Source organism: Felis catus, chromosome F1, assembly GCF_018350175.1.
Source record: "Felis catus isolate Fca126 chromosome F1, F.catus_Fca126_mat1.0, whole genome shotgun sequence".
Classification (NCBI taxonomy): Eukaryota; Metazoa; Chordata; class Mammalia; order Carnivora; family Felidae; genus Felis; species Felis catus.
Genome location: NC_058384.1, coordinates 29,593,021 through 29,611,056, shown reverse-complemented (window position 1 = coordinate 29,611,056; position 18,036 = coordinate 29,593,021). Strand labels below are relative to the sequence as shown.

The 18,036-nt window shown below is 44.6% G+C and overlaps 1 protein-coding gene and 1 pseudogene across 1 annotated transcript in view; one reads left to right on the top strand and one right to left on the bottom strand.

Moving 5' to 3' along the window:
* The window catches only part of LOC109495639 (collagen alpha-1(II) chain-like), a 169,134-nt gene that overhangs the window by 53,408 nt on the left and 97,690 nt on the right, over nucleotides 1-18,036 (bottom strand). The window contains exon 6 of the mRNA XM_045048628.1: nucleotides 15,850-15,922. The gene's annotated coding sequence lies outside the window, so the exon portion shown is untranslated. The remainder of the gene's footprint in view (nucleotides 1-15,849; nucleotides 15,923-18,036) is intronic.
* LOC101081694 lies at nucleotides 13,096-13,438 on the top strand (annotated as a pseudogene).

Sequence of the window (18,036 nt, the reverse complement as noted above, 5' to 3'; positions counted from 1 at the left end):
TGGAAGCCTAAATGCGCAAGAGGGGAAATCACTGGGCACTGGCACGCCTAAGTGCGGCCAATGTGAATGAGCCCATTGGAATTTGTCACCCAAGACAGTGTAACTGCCTTGGATTTATAAAGTGCCTTTTCTTCTTTGAGGAGCCTTTTCCATATTCCCCTAGTTATCTTCAAAGTTTTTGTGAATCACCGAAGTCAGTCCTGGCCTACAGATCCTCATTCAACAGCCGAAGACACGAATACATGAATAATAAAATAATCCCAACAGATGGAAAGAGATTCTGCTACCTTGACTCCTCCTGGCCTTTGCTCCATCCATTAGATTTCCCCTTTGGGCCACTCTATTTCTGCCCAGCCCTCAGAGCCTCAGTGAACAAGAAAGGAAGCAGAAGGATTTTTGCCATGATTCCCACCAGCAGCGACCCTGTGCGAGGCCCAGGTGCAGACTCTGCCCCCCCCACTGCATTAAAGAGGGGAAGGGACACTGGGGAAACAGAGGGAGGAAGAGGAACGCAATCGCTCTCAGCTCCCGAGAAGAGGGCTGGAACTCAACAACACAGTACGGACCGGGCCACTTCTCTTTTGCTTCAGGATTCACTCTCCTGTGGCGTGCGGGTCATGGAGCCCTCAGGGTGGAATTAGGATATAGAAACATAACTACCTTTCTGTGCCAACCTGGTCTCAAGGAAAGCTTTCGAAGGGCTGTGGGTTTGGGAAAGTGGCAACAAAAATTTGCCCCACCGTTGTTGTGTGCTAGGGGCTACACAGCAAATACCACCTCCCCCCCCCCACACTGCCCCACGAGCTAAGTACACGGTAAATGCAAGCAGGACACCCTCAGTAATTGTTCTGAGTGATTACGGTGAACATTATGTGCGCTAAATGCCCAAGACTCCCTCTTAATCCCCTTAAGTGCCTCGAGTCTTGCTTTCCCGACAGTTTGTACCTCTTCAGTAGTGCTTTTCACACCCAGCCTCTCCATTCGGACTGAGAAAACGTGCCCTACTCACCTCCGTTGCTGTCCCCATGACACCAGCACAGGGATTCGCCCATAGGAGAAACCTGCTAAACGCTTCTGAATCGCATGCATCTGATTAGTGGAAACAGTAGGTATCCCTAGAGGGGGCTGGTGGGGAGGGAGGGGATTTGCTCTATTTTCTTTTTGGCCATGACAAGACGAGGTGAGGAGAGCCAAAACTCCTCATCCATATCACAGCCGTCCGCAGCCCCTCACCTATGTGACAAAAGAGAACACGGTTTGGGTGGCATTTTTCTCAGAAATGCAGGCTCACTTCTACTTTGCAGCACGGAGGATGTTGAGGGCCGGGCGGGGAGATTTCGAGGCCCTGCATTTTCCCTCTCCCCCGCTGCTTTCCTTTGGTTGTTATTGTTGCTGCTGTCAGTGACATTTCACAGGTCATTACTTATTCTCGAAAATGCCCTCCAGTGACCTGGCAAAAATATGTAGAAGAGAGGCCCTTGGACTAAAAGTCAAGTGAATTAGCGCTTTCCCAAACTCCCTGTGTGAACTTGGGCAATCTTTCCCTGCCCTTGGTCTCAGCTTCCTCTTTAAGGAGGCCACAGTGGAAAGAGAGTGGATTTGGGGGCTAAACGATCATGTGCTTAAACTACCAGACCTCCTTTTACAAGTTACGTGACCTTGGAGAAGTTCCTCACTCTCTTAGCCTCGAGGGTCTTCATTTCTAACATGAGGATAACATGTCCTAATACATAGAGCGGAGAGGAGCTCTAAGCCAGCTCAGGTATGTAAAACGCTTAGTTCCACAAACTAGGCACCCAAATATGTCATTTGCTTCACTTGTCTCTACACTGGGCGCTATAGGCTGAATGTTTGTGTCCTTCCAGATTTCATTATGTTGAAACCTAATGCCCAGGGTGACAGGTGTTAGGAGCTGGGGGCCTCGGGGGGTGATTTGGTCACGAAGGTGGAGTTCTCATGAATGGGATTCGTGCTCTTATGAAAGAGACCCCTAGCCTAGTCCACTCTGCATGGACGAAGCAGGAAGGCAGCTGTCTCCAATCCAGGAGGGGCTCTCACCAGTAGTCTCACCATGCTGGCACCCTGCTCTTGGACTTCTGGCCTCCAGAACTGGGAGCAAAAAGTTTCTGCTGCTTCTAGGCCATCCAGTCTGCGGTGCTTTGTTATAGCAGCTCACACAGACTAAGACAACACGATTTCACCATCTCCTCCTTAGGAAGTTGTTTTAAGGATCAAATGAAATTCCAGATGATAAAAATCCCCCCAAACCACAAAATGCTATGCATCTGGAGTCACAGAGGATTAGGAAACACAGAACGTAAGTAATAAGATACTATTGTATTATGCTCCGATACCCAAAGAAAATGACCTAGTGTTTTCGAAGTATTTTGAAAACAGTTTTTAAGAAGGAAACCGGCATGGATTGTTTTATTATAAGAAGACAGTTGAGGGGAGGGGGAAGGAGATGATGCGTGTGGTAAGGTATGGAACGGTGATAGAAGTGCCTCTGAATTAGAACTGCATCCTGGCTCATCAGCAAAGTGAGTCCAAACCCAAACTAAAAGTGTCAGAACGACAGCACCAAAATTCGTCCGATTACCATCTCAGTCTATCTTTAGCAATTCATGCCCATTGGAGGCTTTGTGAAGATGGCTAATGGCTCAATGTCATCATCGTGGCCTCCTGCTGAGTGTGCTGGGCATACAGGAACACCTTGGACATCTGCTACTTCAGTAGGACAACGCTTTCTGAACAAATTCTGTTGCATGGAACACTTTGCCACATAATTTTCATAGTGCTCTGGAGTCAAATAGGTTTAGGAAAATCTTTACCTCTCTCTCAGACATTCACAGGGTTTATTTGTAAAGTAAAGCTTCTGAGAAGTCCTGCAGACTTCAGTACATTTGTTAAACACAAGATTTTCCAAACTAACTAGACCATAAGACTCTTCCCCTTCCCTCAGTCCACAGAGTCACAATAAATATCTGTTAGAATAGGGGTGGCCCGGTCGGTTAAGTGTCCGACTTCAGCTCAGGTCATGATCTCACAGCTCGTGTGGGTTCAAGCCCTGTGTGCTGACAGCTCAGAGCCTAGAGCCTGCTTCAGATTCTCTGTTTCCCTCTCTCTCTCTGTCCCTCCCCCACTCAGGCTCTCTTTCTCTCTCTCTCTCTTTCTCTCTCTCTCTGTCTCAAATATAAATCAACATTTAAAAACTGAAAAAAAAAGAATAACATTCTGCGTGAACACAAATCAAAGAAGAGGTTTATTCAAATCAAAGAAGAGATTTTTCACTCGCCACGGGCTCTACTCGACTGGGGACACAGTCAATACGCCACAGAGCAAGGCTGGTGGGAAACCAGGGCTTCAGGGCCTTTGCTAAATAATTGTGTCTATTTTCCCATCAGTGTGGAACAGGATGCCACTCTGAGGAGCAGAAATCCTAAGTACCCTTTCAATATAGTAAACATTCAGCACCATGTGTTCACTGGTCTTGGGCACGGGGTCCTAAATAATCCCACACGGTGCCAGAGAAGACTCCTGGGTTTGGACATCAGGCTTGCCCACAGCACAGGGGAATGCGTAGAGGAAGAAAGCAGAGGCATTACCCTCCTTCCAGAGTGATACAACAAATGCACCAAAAATCGCCCCAAACGACTTGTTCTCCCTCCCCTGCTCAAAACCATTTCAGATCAAAACGGTAGCTAAACTCGCCATTGAGAGAAATCTGACATCTTCAAGGTGGTTGTATGGTTTTCTCAATTTTCTCCCTGAACATGGTTCTGGTTTAAAGCACAAAAGCTTAAATTGGGCAGTAAAAATCATACGGGGTGGCAGGGCACACATTTCACATCCTTCTCCTAGCACCCTGCACACACACACACACACACACACGCACGCACACACACACACACACACATTCTTCTATTTATTTTCCTCCACTGTGCAGATTCATTGGCATCATCCTTCCCTCCCAGTGATGATCTACTCCATTGTCTTCTTGCCACACAATTCAATTCAAGACAATTGTTTCTTATCCACTGTGTGCCAGGCACTGAGCTTAGAGTCACCCGTTCTCAGAGTCATCTTGGAGCAGAGTCATCTTGGATTCTGTCGCTCAGGCACAGTATCTAATTGATCACAAAACCCCATCAATTCTACCTCTGCAATGCTACCCAAATATTACCAGATCCACTTTCCTAGCGGCCTTCATCATTTCTCACCTAGATATTACGAGCAGCCTGGTGCATCTTCCTGGTGTGTGAGCATCAACCCATTTCCACATTAGGGCAGCCCAAGATCCAATCATGATCCAATAAGGCAAAAGACCTTTAATGACTCTACAGGAAACAGCCTCAACTTTGGACGGCAGCCCTTCACAATTCCAGGTTTCAGGACTCCTGCCTTCTCCCTTGCCCCTACATCACACCTTCCCCAACAATAATTGGATCTTTTTCATTACTGTATTCTTAGCATACAATACTGGGTCTGGCACAAGACAGTCACTCGGTAAATCTATGTGAAGTATGTGGTATAGATGGATGGATGGATGGATAGATGAAAGGGTGACTATATTGGTTTTCTATTGCTGCTGTGACAAATGACCACCAATTTAGTGATTTAAAAGAATATAAAGTTATTCTATTATAGTTCTACAAGTCAGAAGTCCCAAATGGGTCAGCAGGGCTGTGTTCCTTCTGGAGGTTCTAGGGAAGAATCTGTTCCCTTGACTCTTAGAGCCTCCGGAGGCTACTTTCATTCTTTGGCTCACGGCCCCTTCCTGCATCTTCAAAGTAAATCACTCCAAACTCTGCATCCATCTTGACATCCCTGCGACCCTCTTACAAGAACCTTTCTGATTCTACCATTGGACCTGTCTGGATAGTCCATGACAACCTCCCCCATCTCAAGATGCTTAACTCAGTCACAAATGCAAAGGGCGCTTTTACCATGTAAGGTAACACAGTCACAAGTTTGGGAGATCAGGACATGGTTGTGTTGGGGGAAGGGAGTATTATGCAGGCTTTCATGCTGAATCAATAGATTTTTCTTTTGAACAATGAGTGTCCTAGCACTACAAGCTGCCAGTGGAAATCATAAAAAGGTTGAGCCTAAACTCTGCCTGGAAAGGCAAGGGAAAGCTTCACAGAAGGACTGATGCCGGAATTGAGTCTGAAGAACAAACAAGAGTTCTCAAGGGACAGAGAAAGGCAGCCCTTCCGAGCGGCAGAAACAGCATAACCAAAAGCACAGAGGCGTGGGGATGGGCGCAGTGGGTTGACACGATGAAGGCACAGGTTCAAGTGGAGGGGGCGGCGACAGGGAGACTGCACCAAAAGCAGGGACTTACTTGCCAAGCTAGTGAGTCTGGAGTTTCATCTGAAGTATGTGGGGAATCATTACGGAAGCAAGCAGAGAGAAGACATGATTACATCACATTCTAGACTAGCCGTATCCGGTCGAACTTTCTGCAATGATGGAAATGCTCTCTATCTGTACTGTTCAGTAGATAGCCATTAGCTACTTGGGCTAATTATGAAGTACTTAAACTGTGGCTAGCATGACTGAGGCGTTTTAAATTTTACTTAATTTTAATTAAGTAGCTGTGTGTGCCTAAAGGCTACTATCCTGGACAACATCAATCTAGACCTTTGAGAAAGATCATCTGGAGAGTAGATGTAGGGTGACGTGGAAGTGTGAGAGACTGAAGGCAGGGAGCCCAGAAGGCATTGGCCCAGGTGAAAAGTGGACACAGTCTGAACTAAATCTGAGGCAGTAGTGATCGTAGCTGGTGGAGACAGTAGAAAGAAAAAAAAAAAAACACGTCAAATGTAATATTAGGAGGATCTGATTGATGGAACTTATGTGTAGCCAGGTCTGGGATGAGTCTCTGTTTCTCACTTGGGTGGGCAGATGGTGTTGTCCCTCAAGCAAAAGGAGCAGAGCTTAAAAGTTAAGATGATATTTTGAATTTGTTAACAGACCTAAGTCTGAGGAACCTATTAAATGGAGACATTCGAAGATAAGTATGTGTGGAGCCCAAGAAAGGCAGGCCTGGGCTGCGGGTATAGGTCTGGAAACCGTCAGCGCGTAGGTGAGGGCTGAGCCCCCGGATGTGGATGGTTTGGCCCAGGATGAGCAAATAGCACAGAAAAGCAGGAGGCAGAAGACAGAACTTCAGGGAACACCAACATTTAAAGGATCAGCAAAGGCTGAGGAGAATGAATTACTGAGCTATAAAGAAAACCGGCAGAGAGTAGGGCCGTGGACTCTGAAGGAGGGAAGAGACTCAAGAAGGAAATAATCAGCTTTTTTTTTTTTTTTAGGGAGACCAAACGTGATAATGACTGAAGTGTTGCTGTAGGATTTGAGACGGGTGACCCAAACGGGGGTTGGAAGTAATGGAAGCCTGGGGATTCATGGGTGGTTGTGAGAAAGACAGCAGGGGCCCCGCTGTGGACCCCAAGTATTAAGCCTTATCTCAAAGAGCTTGACTGAGAGGAAAAGAGAAGTAGACTAGGGGCTAAGGGGAAGCACAAGGGCAAAAGATAGGTGAGATAAGATTTGTACTCATTTACATGCAGAGGGGAAAATGGAGACTGAACCTTGGGGGCGGGGAGCTGAAAACACAGGAGAGAGAGGAAAAGGATGGATAAGGCTACCAGCTGTCCAGACCAAGCAGTCAAGTACTTTCGTCTTCCATATGATAAAAGCAAACAAGAGCACAGACATATAGGTTCCACTTTTTAAATCCCATTTAAAAAAGAATTTTATGTGCCTAAGTAGTACCGTCTAATGTAAAATGTAAGCTATAACATAGATTCTTATCAACATGCTTTCCCTGTCAGGCCATTTTTGGTCCACAAATTCAATTAAAGTGCGTCTGGTATTTCTGTCAGAACCTCTGACACACCAGGGGATGACGGATGGAGCGAGGTCTCCGCATCTCAGAGAATGAGCCCCTCGCCGTTTGCCGAGCAGAGGCCAGAATGACCTTCTTTCCAGGAAAGTCATAGGAGACTTTATGGGAGTAAAGTTTCGAGAACACGACACTGTGCCCACCTCACCCCACAGGTCCCCATTGCTCCATTACCACCATCCCCTTCCTCACACACGCAGACCCTGCTTTACAGAAGAGCCGGTGCCTTATTCTGTTCTGGCTACACAATATTTCTCACGGTTCTGGAGGTTGGAGTCGAAGACCAAGGCGCTGGCAGATTTGGTGTCTGGTGAGGGGCCCGCTTCTGGGTTCATACATGGCTGTCTTCTCACTGTATCTTCACACAGTGGAAGGGATGAGAGATCTCTCTGGGATCTGTTAGAAGGGCACCATTACCATTCATAAGGGCTCGTCCTCCTGACTAAGCACTTCCCAAAGGTCCCACCCCCACAAACACCATCACAACATACGAATTTTGGAGGGATACAAATATCTCAGTCTATAGCAATGGGATAGCACAGTTCTGACCAGTAAACTTAGAGCTGTCTCTAGGTGGCCTCAGACAGAGTCAGGGGAACTGAATTGAGGAAGAGAAGATCAGAGAGAGAGAAGAGGGAAATCCAGAGATCTCTGCAAGAGGGAGTGTGAAAGTAACACTCGTGATACTTAGGGGCACCTACACATTTGGTTTCCCATCATAGATTTTGACCTTGGGAGTCACAAAGACATAGAGTCAGGTGATGTAATATGGGGAGAGTGACTGTAAGCCAGTGCTCTGCAAGCTCTCTGAGGAAGAGGAGGAGAGGAAGGAGGGGAAGGAAGAAGAACAGGGGCAGAAAGAGAACATGGAGGGAAGGCTGCAGAAAAGGCCAGTGCAACTATGTTGTGCTACTCTCTAAATTCTTCACATATGCCCTTATCACCAGCCCACATTCCCAGTCAAATGCTGGGGTTGAAAATCTGTTCAATGTTAATGTGACTCTGGTGGAAGATTTTCTTCTCTTTATTGGCACTCCTAATGACAGCAGCCTGGCCCTGTTTATTCATTAATGCCTGGAAGTCAATACTGAAGTAGAAGACAGAAGACAAGCAAATGGCAAGGCCAACATTTATTCCTGCGTCTCCAAGGAAGGGAGACCTTTCAAGACAGCCGGGATCTCTTGCTATCAGAAGCTAAGCAATAAAAAATGAAAAAATAAATAAACTTCCAACTGGATAAAGAATTACATATTACTCGTCATGTTCAGACAACGAACATGGGGCTCAGAGATGCCAAATGAATGGCCCAAAGAAAGAAACTAGAGCCCAGATCTCCCAACTGTTCATCTATTCCACTGCTTCTGCAATTTTCAAGTTCTATTCCCTGGAGATGGCATGGGAAAAAGCGTTGGGTGGGAGGGCGCCTAGTGGCGTATGGGAACTCTGTTTCCCCCCACCCCCTCAACTATATCCAATCACAGTAATTCCTTTTTAGCCAACACACATGCATGCACGCGCACACGGCTTCTGTTTAGGATTTCATCTGAAGAATATTGCTGATGTTAAAACTGAGTTTAAAAAAACTACTGCCTTGCACCACATTTATATTTATGTTTTAGGTACAGGAAGCCATGCCCTGTTCTAAAGAGTCATTATCAAACATAGAAGGCATTTTCCAACCCAAACATGATGTGGGACTAATAAGGGACCTAACTGACAGGGGAAGTGGGTGGAAAGAGTTCAGGAGGGTTCTTCCACTGGCAAGGGTATGAAAGTGATTCTCAAAATTGTTTGTACATTGAAATCACCTGGAGAGCTTGTTAAAGCACAGATTGTTGGGCCGCTGGCCTGAGATTCTTACTCAGAAAGTGTGGGGTGGAGCCCAAGAATTTTCATGTCAAACAAGTTCCTAGATGATGCTGATACTGCTGGTCCGGGGACCACACTTTGAGAATCACTGGTGGAAAGCAGAGATGGTTGAATAGAAGTAGGCGCTACATGAGGTCCTTATGATGTTGCAAACTCATCTTTTGGAGTAAGCATGAAGCACTTCTTTTCTTTTCTTTTTTTTAATTTTTTCGATGTTCATTTACTTTTGAGAGAGAGACAGAGTGTGAGTGGGGGAGGAGCAGAGAGAGAGGGAGACACAGAATCTGAAGCAGGCTCCAGGCCCCAAGCCCTCAGCCCAGAGTCAGCATAGAGCCCTATGCGGGGCCCGAACCTACGAACCATGGGACCTGAGCTGACGTCGGACGCTTACCGACTAAGCCACCCAGGCGCCCCTGAAGAACTTCTTTTCAAGGCATAATTTTTCTATCAGTAAAAATAATGTCTGGGACTTTCTAAGACACAGAAAAATGCTTCTGTTATAATACTGAATTCAAACACAATAGGATTTCAGTGTGAGAAAAAATAGGAAAGAAACCTGAAATGTGCGAATTATATTCCTTGCTGCATAAAACAGACATTATTCGATCTCCAGACCTCATGTAGATATAGTAGTTGGTGGTTGATGTGAGAATAAATACTTATATCTATATGTCTATCAGAGCTACTCATCCATTTAAAAACCATTCATAAACATTGGGGTTTAGGGTGGAAATAAATCCCTATTTATATGCATATGAGTGTCATGTGCACTCATTCCTTCCACAAATATTTATAAATGCCTACCAGATGCCAGGCACCGTGCCAGGCACTAGGGAAAAGACGCACGTTCATCGCCTTCAGTCCAGTGAAAGAAACAGGAAGTGAGATAAGAGCTAGTGGAAGCATATGGAAAATTCTATGGGGGAGGAACCATTCGATTTGATGGATAATGAGCTTCATTCGAGACAATTTAAGTTTGGGCTTGTGGGCTATCCGGGGAGAGATATCAAGTAGAAAGCTGGAAGTATGTGTCCGTAACACATGAGGGAACCTGGGTTGGAGATGTAGACTGAGAGTCTCTATCTAATTTTGAATATAAATGATTTCTCCATGAAAATGAAAGTACGAGGAAAGGAATATTAAGGAGAAGAGGAGTGGCCAGTAAAGAAGACCGATAGTCTGACCTTGGGCTCACAGAAATGTAGGTAAGATAATGGATAAAATTAAGGACATGTTCATACTTCTGTTTTAAACAATAACGATGTATTTGCTTGAAAATAAGATTTCTTTAGTAATTTAGTCAGCATGCCCTGCAGGAAAGGGAAGATATGCTGAATTACTCATAACATGTCTTATGCCTCCTGGTTAGACTCCAATCTTACTCAGTATTTTCATAGAAATCCTGCTGTCTTCTTTAAGTAAACAAAGATTATCCTCACAAATATAACTCAAAACCCTAGTTAATGTTTCTAATAGTTTTCTCTTTAAGGCCATTAACTTTTAATCACTGAGTCACAGACACATATAATAATGGTCATGTGCAAAAACAATTCCGTTTTTATCATTTGTAAGCTAGCAAATTGGTGATATAATCTCTTACGTGCACATGTGCACAAACACACACAATCTTTCCCCCTCTTTCTTATACCTCACTTCTCCTTCTTTGGCCGTCTTTAAGGTACAATTGCAACACTGTGAATGTCACATTTTTAGTTATGGTTGTCATGAACTTAAAACCATTACTCAACCCATGGCTTAACAATCAATTCAATATACATTTAATAAACACTTTTGTTCATGCTGATACAATAGTGGGTTAGGTTACTGTCCCTGTGTCCGCTGAATTTACTGAGCAATAAGTAAGCCTTTTTTGATCGGAGAACACTGGCTTTCTAGTTATTTATGTATTTATAAATAAATATAAATATAAATTAAATATAAATATGTCCTTGTTTAAAAGGTGCAGATGCTATTGTTTTGGTTTATTTTTATTTTGTTACACGTAAATATATAAAAATATGATTTCAGGTTATCATCCTGGTCATTGTACAAGATATACCTATGTAAAATCCTACATAAGGATTTAAGATTTGTAGGGTTGGTGGGGCGCCTGGGTGGCGCAGTCGGTTAAGCGTCCGACTTCAGCCAGGTCACGATCTCGCAGTCCGTGAGTTCGAGCCCCGCGTCAGGCTCTGGGCTGATGGCTCAGAGCCTGGAGCCTGTTTCCGATTCTGTGTCTCCCTCTCTCTCTGTCCCTCCCCCGTTCATGCTCTGTCTCTCTCTGTCCCAAAAATAAATAAACGTTGAAAAAAAAATTAAAAAAAGATTTGTAGGGTTGGGGGTAAAGGGTTGACTATAAAGAAACAGCACAAGGGATTGTTGGGGGTGATGGAACTGTGCCGTATCTTGACTGGGGTGATGTTTCCACAACTCTGCATTTGTCAAAACTATAGCACTCTACACCCCAAAGAATTTTACTATATGTAAATGTAAACGTAAACAAAAATTCTAAATTGCTGACATGATAGTTACTACTTCAAAGAGTATTATTTAAAATAAAATTTGGGAGACACCCGGGTATCTAAGGGTCGGTTAAGTGTCCGACTTCGGCTCAGGTCATACTCTCATGGTTCCTGGGTTTAGGCCTCGTGTCGGGCTCTGTGCTAACATCTCAGAGCCTGGAGCCTACTTCGGATTCTGTGTCTCCCCCTCTCTCTCTGCCCCACTCACGCTCTCTCTGTGTCTCTCTCTCTCTTAGAAAACATTAAAAAAAATTTAACATTTAAAATAAATTTGACTTGTCACTTTATGTTTAAACCATTTACACACACACACACACACACACACACGCACGCACGCAAGTTCCCTGTATAGAACTTCCAGACAAAGTTATTTATTTGCTTGTAATCTTACTCCAGGGGAGTTCAGTTGACTTTCCCAAGGTACAATGGGAGGTGGCTGTGCAACCCTTTTTGCCTGCAGTGCCTCAAATTTCTACTCGTTCATTAAGAGAATTCTCCAGAGACAGATGTATTACAGCACTTTGAGAACAATATTCACACCCACTGCTGAAGAGTAAAAAGAGATCGCTGAAGGTTCAGCTCCGTGAAACAATTTAGTGGCTCAATGTGTTACTTAGGAACTAAATCCACGCAGGTACTTGGAAAGAAGCAATGAAGAATGGTGACAAATACCTCCCAGGGTATATGGGTATGAAGACTCATGCTCAAGTCTCCTCCAGCTTGGCTTCCGTGCACAACTAGACTTCAAGTCCGCGTCTCTCACGCACTCTGTTACCTCATGGCCATCGCTTGTGGGTGATGAATGCTAGCGTTCACAGAACAGCGTGCTGATGCTTTTTTTTCCTGCCATTGTATGTAACATGTTTTCTAATTCTTTTGCTCTATTCAGCATTTGACCCCAACGATAGGGGATTATGGTATTAACTCTCTACCCAGCACACATTCTTTACAGACTCTCACTAAATACTGTAAGCCTGCTGCAGAGAGGAATAAAAGTGAAAGCATACCGTCTGGTCTTAAGCTGAGCACACAGAGGGTCGTGATCCAATTGGAAGGGAAGCAGAATTTTTAAAAAGAAAGAGGTTTGACCAAATTTTAATCCTTGTCATTTTCATTTCTCTTACCCTGTGGATTTGGGTGATTTTATTTACACTGTCAGCTTGAGCCCAGGGATTGGAAATCAGGCTTTTATGGAGATTATTAAAAGTACATAGAGTACACTAAAGGTTGGGCTAACTGATATATGCTGCTAAAAATATGAATGTGAATGCCCTGGTATTAGATGCCACTGGCGTACATTTCATCCTCCTTAGAAGGTTATTCTTGGGAGTCCGACCTGCTACAATGGTAATGAGATGCAGGCTGTCAGGATATTTCTAATAGGTAGCAAATGACCAGGGATGGAGGTGAATTAGCATTACTCAGATGAGAAGGTAGCTCTTTATACCATTAATTCCAATGCAAAGTAATTCTGCCATCCTTCTCCTAAAAGAGAGGGCATTGTAAAGTAGGGGGGGAGGTGGAGGGCAGGGTTAAAGCTTGAAGGATTTATCGATAGGCTGGATGGGCCACAATGTCACCCAAGTCTCTAGGCTGGGTTTTGCTCGGCACGAACTCCTCAGATGCATCACTAGCGACTTTTAGTTAGGTAATACCAGAGAGGCCTAGATCATGAAGAGAAAGCTCTAGAACTCAGTCACAGTCTTTAAGCTCTCAAGAGGTAAAAACAAAGTGGCTTACCCCATCTCAAAATACTGGAAGCATTCAGTGCTTCAGTCTTAGGTCAAAATGGCGAGCAGGCCTGCTGCTCCAGCACCAAGTCGGTGGCTGGAGGGTATTTGAAAATGGTATTACAATGCTCCAGGGTTCAAGAAAGTCCAGTTCCTGTGAGATGATACAGTATACAAGAATGATGATGAGAGAGAGGCCATAAGAAGTCTTCCTGAGAAAATTCATAACGGCAAGATGTTTCGCGTAAAGAGAGCATTGGATCTGACCAGGAGGCAGCAGATTTTGCCTACAGGGCAGTGGACAAAATATAAGGAGGGTAAAATCTATCTCGAACCGCATCTGAAGGAAGTTACTTGGGAAAGAGAGAGAAGAATGGGCAAAGAAAGAATCCTGGAATTGAAATCTGTGGTTGCGGCTGCCTTGAAATATTTTGGAGAAGTTGGCTAAACCGGAAATGTACAATTTAGAACTACTTGAGCTGCAAACGTATTACTTTAGATAAATGTCTATTGTAATGATAAAAGAAAATAACAGAAGCATTCATGCTTCAACGAGGCAGGTTTAGGATCTCAAAGACATGGAAATACTCCTTCACAAAGTAGCTGCCTATGGGGGACTTGTGTCCTTGCAAGGTTATAGATTATGATAATCTAAATAGGCTTAAGAAGGTTTTAGAGAACTGCATGGATCGCAGCTCTAGATGGATCACCAGGAGAAAATGGGGTATTTGAGGCACTTATTTCCAATCAAGGGGACCGATGGTATCCTGCTGCCTGCTGCATAGCCTCCTTAGGTGCCACTGATGGAATGAGAGTCACTGCCATGCTGAATCTCTCAAGTATGCCCCACACATAAAAACGAGGACAAGGGCAGATGGCAGGAAGCAACTAACCAAGTGTTTATTTCACTTGGAGCTCTCAGTTTAAGGACTGAGGTTCGTAAGTCTCTGTTGTGTCCTCGATGCCTATGTATAAATGAAAATGTGCTATCCAAAAAATGTGCTATCGAGGGGTGCCTGGGTGGCTCAACCAGTTAGGCCTCCAACTCTGGATTTCGGCTCAGGTCACGATCTCACGTTTTGTGAGTTCGAGCCCCACACTGGGCTCTGCACTGACAGCTCAGGGTCTGCTCGGGATTCTCTCTCTTTCCCTCTCTCTATCTCTCTCAAAATAAATAAATAAACTTAAAAAAAAATACTAGCTCTGATTTGTAGTCATTGCCAGTTTCCGTAGAGCACACACTCTCTGATTGCACGCTGCCAGCGCTTTAACGACTGGCTTGCAAACTTCCTAAAGATTTAACAATCAGCACCAGCAGGAGCTGGATCCGGCAGCCCACGGAGAAGACGCTTGTCCACAGGGAGCCTGCAGACCAGCTTGGCAGGTGGGCCGGTCCTCCAGTGCCTTCCCCGTTTAAAACCTTAGCTCTGAACCACTTGCCCCTATTCACTTATATTCTACATCCTGACGAGGCCTCAGATCTATTTGTTTTCCTTTTCAGAGCCTTACCCACTCTCCCCGAACCCAGCCACCCTCTGACTAAAATGTTGATTTCCTTCCTAAACTTTGATCCCAGTTCCTGGTCTGGTGGTACTGCGTTCGTGCACACTGAGGAAACGTCACCTGGTCTGGACTGCCACCCCGACCTCTCTATGTCAGCGTGTCCTCATCCGTCGAGAGCGGCTCTCCCTCCAGGTGCGCCACAGCCCACAGGTACACTACCCGGTAGGGTCTGAGGATACCAGTCAACTGCCACCAGAAAGAAGTAAAATATGCCCTTGAATGTGATGTCAGTAGAAACTGCCATGACCCCGGCCAGAGCCACCCCAACCCTCCTTCACTGACTGCCTTTTTAAAACATGGACGTCTATGTTAGGGTACGTATATGTCTTTTTCAAACCAGATTTCACGTATTTTATTCACTGGATTTGCACAACAATTCTCCAAGTCAGAAAGGATAAACATGAGTTCTCTCTTTGATACAACAGTACTAGTAAGATAAAGACAAGTCAAGGAATTTGGCCCATATTACACAGCAAGTAAATTCTGAAGCTTTCTACAGGGCAACTCTCCCGGTCAGTGAGTTATCTGTTACCTATGGTCTCTTGGGCTAGGATCCTCTGGAGAATGGGATCCAATCCACGTGGTCATTCTGTATGGAAATTAATGAATAATTTTGACGGTAGGATGATACATTTGACGATGATGATAAGAGTGATTTATGTTTTTCATCTCCAAGTATAGAAATCAATTTCATTTTCCTGATTTTCATATCTGCATGCCTTCACACTAATTGTTTCCTCTACGTAGAATGCCTTCCACCTGTCCTATTTGCCTAGAAAATTCCCCTTCATCCCTTAGCACCTGATACGTAAGTCACCTCTGTCAGATCTGTACCTCTCACTGCCCCACCCCACCTCCAAACAGAATTAACTGTGTCGTATGTTAACGGTGTTAGATTTAGGATTAATTCTTGATGTCATTCTTTGTTTATTTAGATGTTTCTCCCACCAGATTATGGACAAGACCAGGAACAATGTTTCCTTCCTTTTTGCCTTCCAGTCTCTGCCATGGTGCCTGGCAAGTTACAGATACTCAAAAAGCATTTTTGTGAACAATGACGAAGATGGTGATGATGACGACGGGGAAGGAGGAGGATTTCACTCCTTTCCAGAGAGATAAGAGCTTTTCCACCTTTTACAACCAGTTTTCAGTTTAGAACAGGGTCTTAGTTAAGGTAATCAGTGCAGGCGGCTATAAAATACAATTTCCAAATATGAATACTACAACCCAATACAAGGCTATTACTTACTCACGAACATCTGGTGCATGCTGGGATCCCTCCATTGTGTGGCTTTTCCCATCTTGGAGTCCTTTGCTTCCAGCTATTCAGATGAAAAAAAAAAAGTAAAGAAGACATATCAGGTTTTAATACAAGTGGCCTCGAAGTAACAGTCATCTGCTCATATTCCATTGGCCAGAGCTCAGGAGCACATGGCCCATCTAACTTCAAGGCAGCCTGGGAGATGTAACCTTCGTTGGGTTCAAGAAGAAACTCAAAATGGTGAGCAGTGAAAGATTTTTTTTCCACAGTCTGCACTTCTGGACATCAAATATCTACTCTACTCTTCCTTTCACTCACAAAGCACACTCACCTCACCCTAATAAGGTCAATTCCAGGTCCCATCCAATCACCACTTCCATATTAAAAAGATAAGCTGTCGGGGCACCTGGGTGGCGCAGTCGGTTAAGTGTCCGACTTCAGCCAGGTCACGATCTCGCGGTCCGTGGGTTCGAGCCCCGCGTCAGGCTCTGGGCTGATGGCTCGGAGCCTGGAGCCTGTTTCCGATTCTGTGTCTCCCTCTCTCTCTGCCCCTCCCCGTTCATGCTCTGTCTCTCTCTGTCCCAAAAATAAATGAACGTTGAAAAAAAAAAATTAAAAAGATAAGCTATCTGCTTGTCAGCTTCCCCACCGTCACAACCCATTTATAATGGTAGGAAAAGAACAACAAATTATCCATTTCAAGAGGGAAGTAATGGGGGCGCCTGGGTGGCTCAGTCGGTTAAGCGTCCAACTTCAGCTCAGGTCACGATCTCGCGGTCCGTGATTTCGAGCCCCACGTCGGGCTCTGGGCTGATGGCTCAGAGCCTGGAGCCTGCTTCTGATTCTGTGTCTCCCTCTCTCTCTGCCCCTGCCCCGTTCATGCTCTGTCTCTCTCTGTCTCAAAAACAAATAAAACATTAAAAAGAAAATTAAAAAAAAAAAAAGAGGGAAGTAATGGACAACATGTGACATTATGGTTCACAGCCATGATAAAACCCTTCCGGGTCAGCACTGTGAAGTCCATACCCTCCAGACATGGGGGGTGTGGGGTTTGCCCTAGAAAGGACTCCCTTCTTTGTGCTTCTCCTTGGCCCCACGTGAGGTGAAATTGGGGGAACACCCTTCATTCTGAGCAGCGCCACTTTAAAAGCTTGACTTCTGCTCAGTGTGGCCTGGGCTGGGAACTCAAGAATTATTTTAAGCTTCGAACAAGGAAGGACTTTTCAGGTCCAGGGCCGTGGTGTCTTTGGTAATGCAATCCTCAAAAACTTAGAAGGTATATGATATATTTGCTTCCAGTCAGGTCCATGTGCCAGGAATCACACCCAGAGTTATTTTCTAGACACTGTTATCAAATCCACCTTTTTTCTTTGACTCTTCTCCTCCATGTCTCTCTCTCTCTCAACATAATTACCTAAATACTTTGAGGATCTCAGAAATAAGAGATGGGAACACCATACCCCTGATTTGATTTTTGCCTCAAATGACTCCGTTCAGTTGAGAACTTTTACTAGATATTTGTCACTTCAAGCCCTTTTTGGTACCGTGTCTTACTGTCTGAATCTAAAATAAATTCATTGTTTCCAACCCTAGAGCCCAAATTTCTGGATTCTGGATTCTACTTCCACTCGCAAACTCCTGATGCTTTCCTGAACCATCTCTTCCTTGTAATACATATCTAGATCTCTTGTAATACTAAAAACAGTGCTGAAATTCTGTTTTTTAACCATGTCCCCTAAAGGTATAAACTGTGCATGTGACTGCCTTCTAATTAATAACTGGCAATAGGTATACCAAATGATTTGTCACTGCATAACCTGAATTTCTGTCTTCCATTTTCTGGTATTAATTGCCTTTCTGCCTATTGCTGAACTAGTAAACCAGTGATACATACAGTATAGGGGCACCCAAGAATATAGGAGCACCTGGGTCAGTCAGTCAGTTGAGCGTCAGACTCTGGATTTCAGTTCAGGTCATTTCACAGCTCGTGAGATCTAGCCCCACATCGGGCTCCACACCAGGCATGGAGCCTGCTCTGCCCCTTTCTTCCACTCTCTCTCTCTCTTTCTCTCTCTCTGTCTGTAAAATAAAAAAATTAAATACGTAAAGTTAAAATAGTATAACGGTCAGGGAATATGATTTGGCTATGTCAATACCCCATTTCTGGTAGCAGTT